This window comes from Cibotium barometz, chromosome 7, assembly GCF_041138505.1.
Source record: "Cibotium barometz isolate CiBa-2024 chromosome 7, ASM4113850v1, whole genome shotgun sequence".
NCBI lineage: Eukaryota > Viridiplantae > Streptophyta > Polypodiopsida > Cyatheales > Cibotiaceae > Cibotium > Cibotium barometz.
Window position 1 is genome coordinate 24,950,735 of NC_141052.1, and position 14,093 is coordinate 24,964,827.

At 41.7% G+C, this 14,093-nt stretch overlaps 1 pseudogene; it reads right to left on the bottom strand.

Annotated features, from left to right (window-relative positions):
• Positions 1-12,630: 12,630 nt before the first annotated feature.
• On the bottom strand, positions 12,631-13,773 carry LOC147636816 (calcium-dependent protein kinase 4-like; annotated as a pseudogene).
• Between the last annotated feature and the right edge of the window lie 320 nt (positions 13,774-14,093).

The following is a 14,093-nucleotide window of genomic DNA, read 5'->3' on the forward strand; positions in this document are numbered from 1 at the left end:
CTCACTCTACTACTTGGCCAACATCTGATTGGTGAATGGGACCCAAACGGGCATTCACCCTGATCTTTACCTCAAAAAGCTACCTCACTCTACTACTTGGCCAACATCTGATTAGTAAAGGCAAATGATATAACACGTGTCCACCCTTTGTTTGTGAAGTGGATGAAGTCCTTTTTGCCACGAATGCTTCGATCTTGCTCGAATGTGTGAGCTCAAGTGCATGCATGTTTGTGTTCATGCCTAAGATTTAGTATATTAAACCTCTTGTTGTCACGCCTAATGCCGTTGTGCAAGCCTTTACGAGACACAAAGTGTGTGTGTGTGTGTGTATCATGCAGCCTTAGAGAGAGAGAGAGAGAGAGAGTGTGTGTGTGTGTGTGTGTGTAGTGATGGATCCTCCTCTCTATTATGACCCTTCCTCTTACACCTCATTCTTCTTTTATCCTCCACTACAAGGCAAAACCATTGTCATGCTTACAAAATGTCATAAGAGAGACAGACAAACAAATAGAGACAAAGACAATGAGAGAAACAGCTTAGTATTGTCCCAGTCAGTCAATGCTCTAGAAAGATCAAGGGGTTACGCCACACACTTACAACCTAAAATAGCAAGTTTAGGTGGGAGCCAAATAATGGTCAAAGCTGACGACAACAAGGATTCATCTTCTCACCCATCAAGGATCAAGGCTGGTTGAGATTGGATCACATATCAAAACTAGTTGGGATCAAATCACTAATTAAAAATAGCAATTCTTATGATTAGTAAGTATGACACGTGTCCGGAATGCCAAAGGCAATGGATGATCACAATTTGGGTAAACTCTATAAATCACATAATGTCACAATTTGAGCGTATAGGCTTCACAACATTGCAGTTTCAACACAACTAAGGAGGATTAAGCATCTACATCGACCAAAGATGAGTTCCCAACAATAAATGAACTACATGATGGGAAGTTGATTTAGCTTTTGTGTCGTTTAATAAATAATGTGTAGCACTAGAAGCTCGTGACTTCACTAGGGTGTAGACTCCAAGAAACGGGGGGGTAGCACAACTATTATTGGAGAAGCCTTGAATGATGCAACACTGTAGTGGAAACCTACACACCGTGCAAAGGTGTGGAGTGAGAAAACCGAAGTGTTAGAGCCCTTATATCTTTGATAAATTTACCAATAAATATCCCATTGGGTATTCCCGAGGGGAACAGTCCTGAATTATGGAAAATGCTAGATGGAGAGAGATGAAATATTAAGAAATGGAGAGGTAGATGTGATGTACTATGGTGAAAAGCAAGTGAGGAGAACAACTACCAACCAAGTAACTGAAGCATCGACCTCTAGAAACCCATGAGCACCTGGGCAAGCATGAGTCTTATCTACTAAAGATAAAGAGCTAAAATATTGAAAAGGGAGAAGATAGAGTCAAGTGCTATATTTTTTCACTCGTCCCCTAGACATGCATTCTAAAAAAGCTTCCACTCCCATTCTTGTAGAGGGCTCGTGCCACTTTTGTATAGCTTATGCTGTAGAGTGCTAACTTTTTCCACTAGTCCCTAGACATGCAATCCAAAAAAGCTCCTTCCATGATGAACAGTAGCATTTCATCATACTAATTGCTCCTTAATGGATAATAGTGCTATATCTAGTATTGCACACCTTCTGCCAGTTCGTCGCCAGAATTTGTCCGCGTGGTAGTAGGAAATCCATGAGTGCATTCTGGTCAGATGCTGAATGTGAACTCCTACATTAGTAGCATCCATCTTGTGAGCTTGCATGCTAGGTTGGGCTTATGGATTATGAAAATAAAGGCTTGATGATCTATATGAAACATAAACTCATTTTCAAGCAAGTAGTGGTAGAACTTGTTGATGGAGTAAATCATTTCGAGTGCTAGTTTCTCTTTACTATGGATAGTCTTCAGTTAGCATAGTAGATAGGTTGGAACTATCCCCCCTCAGCTTCTTGCCACCATCAACACGCTTCCAAAGGCCACATTAAATGCATCTACAAACACTTGGAAAATCTTGGTCCAATTTGGTGGAATCAAAATTGGGGTTGCACATCTTTTTTAAGTTCTCAAAAGAAGTTTCACAGGCTATGGATCATACAAACAAGGCATCCTTCTTGGTGATTCCATACAGCGCACGTACACCACATCTACTAGAAATCTAAAAAATCTATTTGTGCCACTTAATCTATCCGAAGAATCCTCCCAATTCCTTAATATTTTTTGTGACTTTGAGTTTTAAATTGGCTAGATTTCCTTTGAGCCTATATGTCCTAACATGAACAAACTTAGTCGTGCTTGCCTGCACTTCTCTAGACAAAGCCTGAGGTGGTGTAGGTGTTCTACTTTCTTTCCCCATAATGAAATCATCCACAAACACCTTCTTAAAAGTTTGAGGTACTCGTAAAAGATTTCTTGCACCAATTTTATATATGTAAAAGCAATGATCCACTCATGAAAGCACAAGCACACTTGGTTGGGTTTAGACTTAGTTGTGCTTTTTCTTACACTTCTTCAAACAAAACTTGAGGTGGTGTAGGTGTTCTAGTTTCTTTCCATATACACTAAAATCATCCACAAACACCTTCATAAGATTTCCTACACCATTCACTCTCAAAGGCTACAAGTGCATTCTTTAGCCCAAATGCCAGTACATTGGAGGCAAAAGCTTCCCCATTTCATCAAAAGTGTTATTTTTGCCTCTAAATATGCGGTGCACGTGCATATAGGGTGAATCCTTTTGGTTTAACCAATGCATCAAGAATGATTAAAAGATTCACACATATAGTGCAAAGCCTTTTGGTTTTATCAATGTGTCAAGAATGTTTCAAAGATTAATGTGCACAACATACATGGATTATCTTTAAAACATTCTACATATCTTCATGTATGAACTTTTTGTGGATTTTATGTGAAAGTAGACGGTTGGCCTAAGCATTGACAAATATCACACTTCAGCATGTTTCTAAGCATCCTTGAGAACTATTGGCACTAAAGTCTAGCCTGCACAACCTTTACTAGTGATGTCACCAGAGAAGTGTCGCCACAAGGTGCCTTGGTGTGCCTTGGTGTGCCTTTATGAGCACATCTTGGTTGTTTTTCATGATCTGGGATACATCGTTCAAGCACTTTGATCCACTCCCATTTTGTGGAGGGATCGTGCCACTTTCATATAGCTTCTGCTCAAGAGTTCTAAATTGTTTTGCTTGTCCCTGGACATGCATTCTAAAAAAGCTTCCACTCCCATTCCCATAGAGGGCTCTTGCACTTTTGTATAGCTTATGTTGTAGAGTGCTAACTTTTTCCACTGGTCCCTAGACATGCAGTCCAAAAAAACTCCTTTCATGATGAACATTAGCATTTCATCATACTAATTGCTCCTGGATAACAATGCTACGCTAGTATTGCGCACCTGTTGTTGCCAGTTTTTTATTAGAATCTATCAATGCGACGATAGGAAATCCGTGAGTAAATTATGGTTAGATGTTGAATGTGAACTCCTACATAAGTAGCATCCATCTTGTGAGCTTACCTGCTAGGTTGGGCTTATGGATTATGAAAAGAAAGGCTTGATGGTCTATATGAAGCATAAACTCATTTACAAGCAAGTAGTGGCAGAACTTGTTGATGGAGTAAATCATTATGTGTGCTTCTCTTTTTGTTAATGGAGTAAATCATTCTGTGTGCTTCTCTTTTTGTCAAAATTTCATAGCTATTGACCATACAAACAAGGCATCCTTCTTAGTGAGTCCATACAACATGCACGCCACACCTACAAGAACTCTAAAAATTCTATTTATGTCACTTAATCTATCCCAAGAATCTTCCCAGTTCCTTAATATTGTTTAGTGACTTTAGGTTTTTGATCGCTACCACTTTCTTTGGACCCTCCAAGACTTCCTTTGAGCCTATATGCCCAAGCAATGATCTGCTTGTGCAAGAAGGAGGCCCACTCATCACATGGAGTAGACAACAAGGGTGTAGGTCACTATCCTAAAATCTCATGAAGGGAGCAGCTCACCATGGAAGCTTGCTCAAGGCAAGGAGATAACCATATGGTCATGTATCAAAGATATCAAAAAGGTATACAAACTTTCCCATAAGTGACTTATATAGTCACTTACTCCTAGGACCTTTAGGCCCCATATCATGTGCCTAGGCCCTCATCCCACATGTGCACATAATTTCCTACATTGCAAACCATCCCCTCCTACAATGATTTCGTTCTCAAAATTGAAGGGTGGTCGTGCAAAACAAACCAAAACCAACCCACAACACATGGAGCCATGGACCATAGCAGGTGCCAATAGTCCACGATCCTATATATAATAAGCCGAGTCACCGCCGCCAACATCAAATGGAAACCCTTGAATGTCAATGTGCAAACAACATCAACATCAAAAGGTTCTTGTAGCCTCTTGGATTCAATGGAAAACTCCATGGATCAACTCCCAAGCTGTAGAACATGATCTCGTTCGGGTCAAAAAGATGATGTAGCTGTGCATCCTCCATCATCACACAATCTCCTAGATCAAATGAAAGTCTAAAGAACCAGTGGTCCATATGCACACATGCAAAACCACATGTACTGAAGGAAGCTCCATCCAATAATCTACCAAAATGATGATCCACATGACCGCTCATCGTAATCGTCCCCATCCTCATGATAGATGGTAGTACAATGATAATCTGGCAAACCCTCCATAGGTACGACACTCTCTATGTCATCCTCCTCTAAGCAATTAGAGGAGCACCTGTCAATGTCCGCTGTACAAGGAGAGTCACCATACACATTACGGAAACAAGAAGCATCTCCAATAGGTGTGTGTAAGGCATCACTGTAATGCACAACACTCTAATCAATACATGTCAAATCATCGTGTGCATAACCATCACCACATGTGTAATCTGCCCATGTGTCCAAGGTACAATCCTCAAGACCATCATAAGCATGATCCTCATCACTTGACTCCGATAAGGCATCCACGCATGAAGCTGTCTCATAGAGCTCATAATCATAAACTTTCCACTCCGAACTCGGAAAAGCATCATACCCACGGACCATCTTTCAAAGCATCCATAAGTGAATCCCTAGTATGGCTGTCCACACACCAATCAATGCATGTGTAACACCCACCATAGGTGGATCAAAAATAAAGTTGTCCATACTATGAGTATCACATATGTCATAGGTATCCATCTCTTCTGCAAAGTCATCATACCCATGGATACATGTATCAATAGAAGGTGTAGTGCCTAAAGCAAAACGATTCACCTCTATAACATATATGGACTCCATCATCTCATGCATATCAATATCTCTTGAGGATAACTCCATCATCTCATGCATATCAATATCTCTTGAGGATAACTCCATATCAACCTAAAGAAAAGATGAGTCACCACAAGAAACTTGGTGCCAATCCACATGTGTATACTGTCCTCCATAACTATCATTAATCGATGCATCACCAAGCTAAGTGTGAAGAGTCTTTGAAGAAGGTAAAAGAAGCTCATTCACACAATCATCAATAAGCTGTAAATTTATAGCCATCACAAAGCTCATCATTGGCTCACAATGGGCCACTACATTAACACATCTGGATTTTTCTATCATAGAAAAAAGATCTATGCATGCCAGAACACAATCGGTACATGAGATAATGTCCAAAACTTCTTGTACTTGAGTGTATGGTTTCATAATCACTTTCTTTTCAAAAATTTTAGCAAGTGTGTTGACCCCTAAGGATCCAATATCTCTCCATATAGCTAGATAGAGAGTCCTCATGTGAGAATACCATGCATCGATCTCTAAAGCACTATCTAGCTCTTCCTTTGAAATGAGAAGTCACTTTATTCACTTTAACCACCAAGATCTAGCTCTTCCTTTATTCACTTTATTCACTTTGAGAAGTCACATTATTCACTTTAACCACCAAGATCTAGCTCTTCCTTTGAAATGAGAAGTCACTTTCTTCACTTTGGCAAGCTCATCATCACAAGGAAAGGCATGAAAATAGACATCCCAATTATGAATCCAATCCTTGAGTTCCATATGCAAGTGACTCCTTCACCATCAAATGCAAACAATCTTTGTGCAAATGGCTCTCCTATTTTGAACCATAAACTACTCACTTGAGTTGTGCATTTCCTTCAACCACCAAGATCTAGCTTTCCTTTGAAATGAGAAGTCTTTTTCTTCACTTTGGCAAACTCATCCCAAGGAAAGGCATGAAAATAGGCATCCCAATTATAAATCCAATCATTGAGTTCCATGCAAGTGACTCCTTCACCACATCAAATGCAAACAATCTTTGTGCAAATGGCTCTCCTCTTTTGAACCATAAACTACTCACTTAAGTAGATACCATAGGCTACTCACTTGAGTAGATATTATATACTCGAGAAAAGCTTGCACTTTCATTGATTCCAACAACCTTGTATGCAAAAGTCCATACATAATGGAAAATCTAAGCCTTGCTTTTGCATATGTTCCATAATCCTTATGTCTTCAAAAGTATATTGTCCTTTGTCTTTAATCTCAATTAATAAAGGCCTTTGATAGGCATTTTCATCCATTGATTTTGAAAATGAAAAGTCTCCGGTTGGCCTTGCTTGAGAGAAACCTTGCCCTTGTACACCATATATGCTTGAAGAAGGTTGCTTGGTAAAATCATTGCTTCTTGCTTGCATGTCATCAAAATCCTCTTCATCACTATCCTCAACAATTGAGTTTGTGAGATCACTCTCGATTGGGTTTCAATCACCATTGCTAAGAGTAACCTCATAGGAAGATTCATAGCCACCTTGATTGAGTTGAGATTCAACTTCACTTTTATGGATTCAATCATCATTGCTATGAGAGTGATCTCATAGGAAGAATCATAGCCAACTTGATTCTTGTAAGCATAAGCATCTTCTATATCTTATGAATGCCCTTGAAGATCATACTCTAGTCTTCATCACATTGATCATCATCCGACCATATCTGATTCTTCAAATAATTTCTCTGATCTCTTTTTATCAGCATACTGCTTTTGCCTATCCTGGGCAGCCTTAATATCTTTACAGATTGATTGCATTTGCTGGTCTATATCATCAATCTTTACAGATTGATTGCATTTGCTGGTCTATATCATCAAGCATCTGTTTGGACATCTCAACCCTGATTAATGCGTCTGACCAAGTTAATGGTGTAAGGTAATCTTGTCCATACAGAGCTTTGAAAGGGCTCATCTTGATGCTTTGATGATAAGAAGCATTGTAAGCAAACTCAACCAGGTGCAAATGGCTTAACCACTTCTTGGGTTCCCTGCCCCCACAGCATGACCGAAGGATATCTTCTATTATATGATTCACTCTTTTAGTCTGGCCATCTGTCTTGGGGGTGATAGGCTATTTGAGATCCAAGAAATTTCCTACTGCTTCGAAGAATGTAGTCCAGAATCTTGATGTGAACTTAGGATCTCTGTCACTTACTATCCTCCTGGGTAAGCCATGCAATCTGAAGATCTCCTTGAGGAAAACTCTGGCAACATCCATTGCAGTGTAGGTTTCTTTCACTGGAATTAGATGGGCAAATTTGGTTAGTCTGTCAACTACCACAAAAATGGAGTTGTAACATGATTGTATTGAAGGTAGTCCAGTGACAAAATCCATACTGATACATTCCCACTTCATTCGTGGAATGTCTAGGGACTGTAGCTTTCCTGGCATCTTGACTCTCTCTGCCTTGACTCTCTAACACGACATTGTCGCACATGATCAAGTACATCCTTTTTGAGTCTTGGCCAGACGAAGCTTTTCTTAATAGACATGTAGGTTTTTATGAACCTTGGATGTCCAACTATTAGGCTATCATGGGCTTCTCTCATAATATTACCCTTTATTCCCTCATCATTTGGAATGCATAGCCGATTATTATAATACATGCATCCTTCATCCAATTTGTACCCAAGAACTCAACTCATTTCTTGAGGATTCTTGCTTTCTTGCATCAGAAGGGTAGCAATAGGGGCAAAGAATTTGTCCTGCATGATTCTCTTCCTTGCTTCACTAATCAATGGATTTGACACCAATGTTATTGCAAGCAAGGAGGCTTTTCTATTGAGCGCATTAGCTACCACATTTTCTTTCCCTAGCCGATATTTAATTTCAAAATTGAATTCCTCTAGGGTCTGCATCCATCTTCTTTACGCATGTTGAGATCCCTTTGGGTGAAGATCCACTTCAGACTTTGATAATCTGTCTCATCAAGGTGAATCTCTGTCCCAAAAGATAATGTCTCCACAACTTCAGAGCATAAACTACTGAGAGTAACTCCAAGTCATGGACATCATAATTTCTCTCATGTGTTCTGAGATTTCTGGATTCATAGACTACTGCATGACCTTCCTGCATAAGGGCACCGCCTAAGGCAAAACCACTGGCATCACTAACTACCTTAAAAGGTTTAGAAAACTATGGCAACTTAAGGACATGGTTGGATACTAGGGCTGTCTTCATCTTATCAAAGGCACTCTGACACATAGCAGTCCACTGAAATAGGGTACTCTTCTTGGGAAGGTTAGTTAAAGGGGATGCTATCTGAGCATACCTGGGTATGAAGATTCTATACCATCCGGTTAATCCCAAGAATCCTCCGACTTCTTTCACTATCTTTGGCTCTAACCAATCTACGATTGCTTGAATTTTTGCTAGGTTAGGAGAAATCCCATCTTTAGACACTATGAGTCCCAAGTATTCCACCTGGTCTCATCAATAGAGAAAGAACACTTGCTCTTTTTTGCAAAGAGTTGATGCTTCCTTAGGATTTCCAGGACCTTGCACACATGATCTTCATGATCTGCAACATTCTTCGAGTATACCAAGATGTCATCAAAGAAGACAAGAACAAAATCATCCAAGTATTCTCTAAGAATATCCTGCATGAGACGATTAAACATCGCTGGGGCATTAGTCAATCCAAACGGCATGACTGTGAACTCATAATGCCCATGGCAAGTATTGAATGCTATCTTCGAGATGTCTTGTTCCTTGATTCTGATCTGGTAGTACCCGGATTTGAGATCTATCTTTGTGAACATTTGGGTTCCACTTAACCAATCCAAAAGTTTATCGATCCTAGGGATAGGATACTTATTCTTAATTGTCAATTGATTCAATCCTTTGTAGTCAATACAGAGTCTTAACATTCCATCTTTCTTCTTTTGAAAGAAAATGGGTGCACCCCAAGGTGTAACACTCGGTCTGATGAATCCTTGCTCTAGCAGTTGTCTTAACTGCTCCTTAATTTCTATGGCTTCTGGAATTGGAATTTTGTAAGCATGCTGGGCTACTAGCTGAGCTCCGAGGTTAACTCGATCTCATGATCTACTTCGCGAGTCGGAGGCATCTCACTCAGCTCTTCTGGGAACACATCGGCATACTCACTTAACCACTCTGGTTCTTTAGCCTTGCATTTTATGTCTACTGGATTCTTAACGACATAAATAGCTTGTCTCTTTCTGAGTCCCTTTAACAATATTTAATAATTTATAAGCTTTGACTAATTGCAGCACTGCGGATCCAGAAATTCCAGTTCCTTGAACTTTATTCCCATGAAGATCAAGGAAAGTGATGGTTCCATTGTGACAGTGAATGTCAGCCTGATTCTTATGGAGCCAATCCATTCCAAGGATTCCATCATAGATTCCACATTTTTTTGAATTAAAAAAACCAAGTAATGATGAAGAAAAAGGTGCCTACTTGATGGGGCTCCCCCTCCTTACCAAGGTGTCAAAAATTTATCATTTCTCCTAAATATCTTATTTTTTTAACTAATATACCTTAATTTTTAACTAATAAACCTTGTACTCAGTCAACTCTTCATCTTATGTGAGCATTTACTCATTTTTGGGTATTTTTTTTAATTCTTTGGATTTATCTCATCCCAACACTTGGATTAAGCCTATTGGCCCATAGGAACCTTAATTGGACCATAATCTAATTTTTTTTGAAATGTGGACCCTTAGGCTAAGGCCTTTAATTCACATATTTAATTGATTCCTAATGCACATTGGAGAATTTATTTTGAACTTCTGTTTCAAGGAAATATATCTTAGATATTAGGAGAATTTTTATATCCAAAAAATCTCAATATTGAATTATCTCTCTCTAGAATATTTCTTCTCTCTAGGCCAAAACAAGGGAAAACAATATTTTCTTGCATTCTGAAACAGGAGATGATTACAGGGGATTGAGGTAAAAGGTATTCAGGCTGAGGAGGAATCTTACAAGGTGTGCAGGAATTTCTCGGGCATACAGGCTACCTCGTCCAATGTATGCAAATATTTTTTTTCAACTCGACCGCTTGCTCCACTTGGATATTCCCTTCCATTGGGGCAAATTGATCGTCCATGTGCACATGGATGCTAGTGCAATAGCAGTAGGAGTAGTGCTAGCGTAGCTAGATGTAGAACTAAATATGGATAGGCCTATTCATTATGAAAGCAGGTAGCTCAATCGGGCCGAGAGAAACTACTCCATCATAGAGCGGGAGGGTTTGGCCATAGTATACTCATTTCAAAAATTCAGACATTATTTATTAGGGCATCACTTTGTGGTGATCATGGACCATCAAGCCTTGAAGTATTTGTTGAATAAAGCCCATGTGGCCCCGACAGGATCTAGAGATGGCTCCTTATCTTTCAAGAATTCAACTTTGAGATTATGGTCTGCGGACCATGTCATGGGGCTGATCATCTGTCTAGAATCACAAGTGGGGAGCCAGCCTCTGAAGATGGGATTTGTGATGATCTATTTATTAGGGCATCACTTTGTGGTGATCGTGGACCATCAAGCCTTGAAGTATTTGTTGAATAAAGCCCATGTGGCCCCGGCAGGATCTAGAGATGGCTCCTTATCTTTCAAGAATTCGACTTTGAGATTATGGTCCGCGGACCATGTCATGGCCGATCATCTGTCTAGAATCACAAGTGGGAACCAGCCTCTAAAGATGGGATTTGTGATGATCTCCCGTGGGGGACAGCATGTTGTTTGTGGTGGATGCCACCCCTACTTGGGATGAGGACATTGTGATGTTGTTGAGCACATCTAGGTTTCCCCAAAATGCCGATGCCAGGGCAAAGAGGAAGCTTTTACTTAAGAGCATGCCTTATTAGGTCATTGTAGGATAGTTGTACAAGAGGGGCAAGGGTGAAGTGTTGAGGAGATGTGTCAACCCTCATGAGGTTCCCCTCATCATGGAGGATGCACATTCTGAACCAGGTGGGAGGTCACTGGCATGGCCATGTCACCATTGGGAAGATCATGTAGTCTGGTCTATGGTGGCCCTCCTTGTTCTTTGACTACCAAAAGTGGGTGCAACAATGTGACATGTGTGAAAGGTCTGGACCCAAACTCAATAGTAGGCACTGCTCGCCTCTCCATGTTTCCCCACCTTGGGAGCCCTTCGAGAAGTGGGGCATTGATTTTGTGGGCCCCATCACCCCAAAGTCCCACCCCACCGAGTGCAAGTACATTTTGGTGGCCACCGACTATGCGACCAAATGGGCTGAGACCAGAGCCAGTCGGGACAACACCACTCTCACAATGGCCAAGTTCCAGTATGAGAGCATCTTCACCAGATTTGGGTGTCCCATAGAAATCATCAGTGATAGAGGGAAACATTTTGTGAATGAAGTCATAGATACCCTGCTAGCACGTTATCAAATCTTCCACCGGAGGTCTTGTGCATACTACCCTAGGGCTAACGGGGGTAAGTGGAGAGCACCAACAAGGTCTTGTGCAAGTCCCTGCTATGGGTAGCCAAGGAGCACTCTCACCAATGGGATCAACCCCTTTTGGGTGTATTGTGGGCCTATCGCACAACTTACAAAGCAACCACCTCACACACTCCATTCTAACTTGCTTTTGGGCTCAAGCCTCAGTATCACCACCAAAAAAACCCAATACCCCCTTAGTATTTTTTTTCCATTATAAGGAAAAAAAATGGCAAAACTTCTCTCCCCCTTATCCCTCTCACCCACCGACCACCCCTTCCCCTCATTCTCTATCTCTATCTCTCTCTCGACTCACTCTCTCTCCCCACCCCACCCTCACCGAGCATACCCACTCCTCTCTCCCTCCACCATTACAAGAAAAAAGACCCCCCTTGTCATATTTTTTTTTGGTTTCTTCTTTCCCAAAAAGGGAAAAAAACATCTCTAGCTCTCACGCACCCCCCTCACCGACCACCCCCTCTCGCACTCCCCACCAACCACTCTCCCTCTCTCTCTCCCCACTGACCAACCCCCTCCTTACCTCACCCCATCACTCCCTCACCCCACTGACCACCCCCTCCCTTCGCATCCCATAGACAACCCCCTCCCTTCACTCCCCACCCCCCTCACTCTCTCTCTCCCTCACCTCACCGAGAACACACACTCCCCCACCCCTCGTCTGTTTGTCTGTTTGTATGTCTCTCTCTCTTACTCACCGACCAGCCCCCCTTCCTCACTCACCCATGCCCCCTCTCTCACCAACCACCCTCTCCCTCTTAACCAAGCCCCCTCTTCCTCACCGACCCCCCCTTCTCTCGTGCGCCTAGCCCCACCCCCCTTCACTCTCTCGAGTACTCACTGTCACCCCCCTCTCTCGCTCTCATTGACCCCACCTGCCCCTTCCCTCTCCTCACCATAACCCCTCCCCCCCTCTCTCACCCTATGACCCCACCACCCCCCGCAGCTCTCTCCACCACTTATACTTGAACTTAAGCTGTTACACATGGTCTTCCTTCCTACACCGCCATTGCCTTTCCTCATCATGGTCACAAACACATTGTAATCGATTTGCCCATCATTATCTTGATCCACCTCCCCGATCATCTCATCAATACACACATCACCCATATTGTATTCTATGCAGGCTTACTGCAACTCATCTACCGTAATATACCCACTATTATCCTTATCAAAATATGAAAAAGCAGCAAAAAGATTCTCTTTGCGCTCTATCTTGTTAAGAATAAGAGTAGCTACAATGAACTCTCCATAATCTATGGTGCCATTGTTGTCCACATCAGCAGCTTCCATCAGGGTTTGGATTTCGGTATCCATAAGACTAGAACCAAGCTTTCTCAACCCAGTTTTTAGCTCATCAAATGTGATGGCACCACTATTATCGACGTCAATCATTTTGAACATCTCCCTCAACCCAACTATTTCCTCTTCAGATAGCCTCTCTACTATGACCCTCAAAGCTATTTTCTTCATCTTATTCATAGCCATGAACTGCTTCATTCATGAAAGGATAGCTGAATCTATAGGTCTGTCCAGTGCCACGCTGTCTTCTCTAATCCATGGATGGCATAAAGCTTGATGGGTTGTGAAATGCCTCTGTGGATTTCTGACAAGCATCTTTCTGATCAAGTCTTTTGCGCTCTCTGAGATGGTAGGCTAGGGATCGGACTCAAAATCTAGATCTCCCTTAAGAACCTATTCAAAGATCTAATGCTCTGTCTCTGCCCAAAAAGATGGAACTCCACTGGGTAGAATGTAGAGTATGACTCCGACACTCCAAACATCTGCTTCGGGCCCATAGTGCTTGTGCAAAACTTCAGGAGCCACATAATACGGACTTCTCACCACATCATGAAAAATCTCACCTGCTGGTTGGAAAAAAATAGACAATCCAAAATCGGTGGTCTTGAGCGTAGAGTCCTTATTTTTATTTGAGAAAATAAAGTTCTCAGGTTTCAAATCCCTATGCATTACACCTAAAGAATGGCAAGCTTCCACAACCCCCATAATTTGTTCTAGTAAGTTGAGCTACTTTTCTCTCACTATAATGACCCCTTTGAATGATTCGATCGAAGAGCTCTCCTCCAGCACATAACTCCATCACTAGATGAACAGAGGTCATGTCCTCATATGCTCCTTTGATTTGTGACAACATTGGGATGACCAGATAAGTGATGCATGATGTGAATCTCACGCCCCTCTCTCACCCCACCCCTCTCTCACCCCACCCCACCGGACCAGCCCACCCCTCTCTCACCTCACCCCACCGGACCAACCCACCCACTTCTCCCTCTTTCACTCACCAA